Source organism: Zingiber officinale, chromosome 1B, assembly GCF_018446385.1.
Source record: "Zingiber officinale cultivar Zhangliang chromosome 1B, Zo_v1.1, whole genome shotgun sequence".
Lineage (NCBI taxonomy): Eukaryota > Viridiplantae > Streptophyta > Magnoliopsida > Zingiberales > Zingiberaceae > Zingiber > Zingiber officinale.
This window is the reverse complement of record NC_055986.1, coordinates 74,671,505-74,675,335: the sequence shown is the minus strand read 5'-3', so window position 1 is coordinate 74,675,335 and position 3,831 is coordinate 74,671,505.

The following is a 3,831-nucleotide window of genomic DNA, read 5'->3' as shown; positions in this document are numbered from 1 at the left end:
TGATGTTCCACATCATCATGGGTGCCACCTCATGGAAGTGACAAAGCCACTCTCTTAATGGTTTCATATTAATTGCAATTAATGCAATTAATGTGATTTTATGGTTTCATATTAATTACAATTAATGCAATTAATGTGAATTTTGAAATGTGGCCGGCCACTTTGTTTTGGGTGAAGAAATTCATTTTTCATTCACTTGTGTGCATCTTCCTCCTTCTCCCTCTCAAGCTCTCCCTCTCCCTCTCCTCCCTTGGCCGAACCACATAGGTGCTAGCACACCTTGGTTTTTGGTCATTTCCATCTAGTGTGTCCGTGTGGATACTTCTAGAGGACCGGCGCTTGACGGTCTTGAGATCCGGCATCATTTGGACGAGCGGGAACGCGAAGGGCATCGCATCAAAGGTATAAATGGTTTATCCTTATGTAGATCTACTGTAGATTAAAGTTTTTCAAACTCGTACTCGTATTTTCGTTCGGTTTTACCTTGCACGAGATCCGTGGCTTGGGCGATTCGGGGTTTCCGCGACGCGAAAAGCGGTTTTCGCGGCCCGAAAAACCCAACAGTGGTATCAGAGCCACGTGCAAGGCTTGTACGAGTTTATTTTTATTTTTATGAAAAATAAAACCTTCTGTGATTTTCTGTAAAAATTAGTTTTTTATGATTTTATGGGTAATTTTTCGTACAAGTGTCTCGGCGCTTGTAGGCTTCGGCTACCGGAAAGATCTTTCAAAATCGGCTTCATTTTGCCCCAAATCCTTTTGGGACAGCGAGCTTGGGTGCCATTAGATCGCAAAGGAGCAACTCACGATGGTTAGATCGTGGGTAGGGGTACTGCCCCTAACCCCGCAAGGGGATTTGCTCCGCGATTGCACTCGAAATCGCTAAAACGAACCCGCCGGGAAGATTTTTCCGAAACGGCAATGTCTCGACCCAAATCATTTTGGGACAGCGGGTTTAGGTGCTGTTGGATCGCAAAGGAACCCTCGCGATGGTTAGATCGCGGGTAGGGGCGATGCCCCTCGCGATTGCGCCCTAAACCGCTAAACGGGACCGCCGAAAATTTTTTTCGTAAAATTGTAAAAATTAATTTTAAAATTATAGTAAATTATGAAAATATATAATTATGAATTATATATATTAAGTTGTGATAGTCATGGCCCAATACCCAATATAATTGGTTGTGTTGTAATTCATAATACTGCGTGCCGTTATGTGTTTGCGAGTGTTGTATTATATTCGCGACCTGCGTGTCGTGCCTTCTCATATTTTCTTGTTGTAAATTAGATTTAGACTCGAATGTAACTCGAGTTTCAAATTGTAATGTACAAATTGGAGCGGTGGAGGGTCCACACGAGACGGAGTTCCGAGGCGGGCACGAGCAACACAAGGTGGTCAAAGGGAGGCGCTTGGAGAAGCTGTTGACCCTAGGTTGACCAATCGATCTTCTCATTGGCTTGAGAAGATCGTAGTAGGGCCATGACTAAATCACAAATAGATTAATTAATTAATTATTATGTATTTGATGCATGTTTAATAATTAATTAATTAATTAGTGCCTTAACGATTAGATTAGATCTAAGTCGTGCACATGATGCACCCTTGCGATTAGATTAGATCTAAGTCGTGCACAAGATGCATTCTTCTCGATTAGATTAGATCTAGATCGAACCAACTCTAAAATGCCTAACCGTGCCGTGATACCTATCACTACCTCGATCACATGTATTGTTGAATCTGCCAAAGCAGAGCAATACATATTATCTTGGTAGGGTACGGAGGGACAATCTTGGTCCCGTCTATCAACGCATGGGTGAATACAAACTCAATTAGATTGAGTATTCATAGTTACTCGGTTGGATCGAGTCAACTATAGGCATTCTTCCAATAGTTGGAAAGATAGGTCAATATCACATATATATTAACTCTCGGGCGTATTAGCCAAAGCTAACTCGAGTTTTAATATAAATGCGGATATTGATTCTATAAACAAGAGTTGCATAGAGATGTAATTGGTAATCGTTACCTACCGATCATACTAAGCCTTGGGCGTATTAGCCAAAGCTAACTCAAGGGTTAGTATGATGTGGATCTTGTCCCACAGAATTATAGAATTCAGTGGGAGCATCATTTAATTAAAAGGCCTAATTAAATGATTTTTAAAGAATATGATATTTATTTCTGCAAATTTTCTGTTGTAGATAACCATGACGTCGAACACGAATTCCTTCTCCCTGCGATCTGTCCTTAAGAAGGACAAGCTCAACGGAGCAAATTTCCTGGACTGGTACAGGAACCTGAGAATAGTTCTCACCCAAGAACGTAAACTGTACGTTCTGGAGCAGCCCATTCCGGAGGCTCCTCCTGCCACTGCCACGCGAGCAGACCGAGATGCTTACAAGAAGCATCAAGATGACGCATTAGATGTGTCTTGTCTTATGCTCGCAACCATGAACTTTGAGCTTCAGAAGCAACATGAGTTTATGAGCGCTTACGATATGGTTGAACATCTTTGTCACCTATATCAAGGACAAGCAAGGCACTGGAAGAGGAACTCCAAAGAATACCTGGAAGATCTTAAGAAGAAGAGAAATAAGATTTCTACTTCAGGTATAAATGTTATAGAAGTCAACCTCTCTATTTCTTCATCGTGGGTATTAGATACCGGATGTGCTTCGCACATTTGTACTAATGTACAAGCGCTGAGAAATAGCAGGAGCATTGACGAAGGGTGAGATAGACCTACGAGTAGGCAATGGAGCACGAGTTGCTACTGTAGGAGCTTATCATCTATCTCTGCCTGGGCTAGTACTAGAATTAGACGATTGTTGTTATGTGCCTTGACAAAGAACATAATATCGTTTCTTGTTTGGACAAGAGAGGATACTGCTTATAATAAAGAACAAATGTTGTTCCGCTTTTAAACGATATGTTCTATTGTAGTGCACCTCGATAAACGGACTCTACATTCTAGACCTAGAGATCCCTGTCTTTAACATAAATACCAAGAGGATCAAGTCGAATGACTTGAACCAAACTTACCTCTAGCTTAGGTCATATAAATGACAAGCTCTTATCCCAACTCCATAAGGATGGTTTGTTGGACTCATTTGATTTTGAATCATATGAGATATATGAGTCATGCCTACGAGGCAAGATGACCAAGACTCCCTTTAGTGGGCATAGCGAGAGAGCAACTGATTTGTTAGGACTCATACATAGTGATGTATGTGGCCCTTTCAATGTTGCTGCTAGAGGCGGTTATAGATACATCATCACATTTATTGATGATTTTAGTAGATACGGTTATGTGTACTTGATGACACATAAGTCCGAACTTTGAAAAGTTTAAAGAATTCAAGAATGAAGTACGAAACCACTTGCAAGAGTATTAAGGTACTTGATCGGATCGAGGTGGTGAATACTTAAGCCATGAGTTTCGTGACTACTTAGCCGAGTGTGGATTTTATCTCAACTCACTCCTCCCGGAACACCACTGGAATGGTGTATCCGAAAGGAGGAATCGTACTTATTAGATATGGTGCGATCTATGATGAGTCACGATCTTCCGACATATCTATGGGGATATGCTCTAGACACGGCAGCTTTTATACTCAACCAAGTTCCATCCAAGGCCATGATAAAGACACCATATAGGATATGGACTGGGAGAGATGCCCAAGTGTCTTTCATGAGGATTTGGGGTTGTAAGGCTTACGTTCGACGTCAAGTCTCAGACAAGTTAGGACCCAAATCTGACAAGTGCTATTTTATTGGATATCCCAAGGAAAATAAGGGATATTACTTCTATATTTCCAGTCAGCACAAGGTAG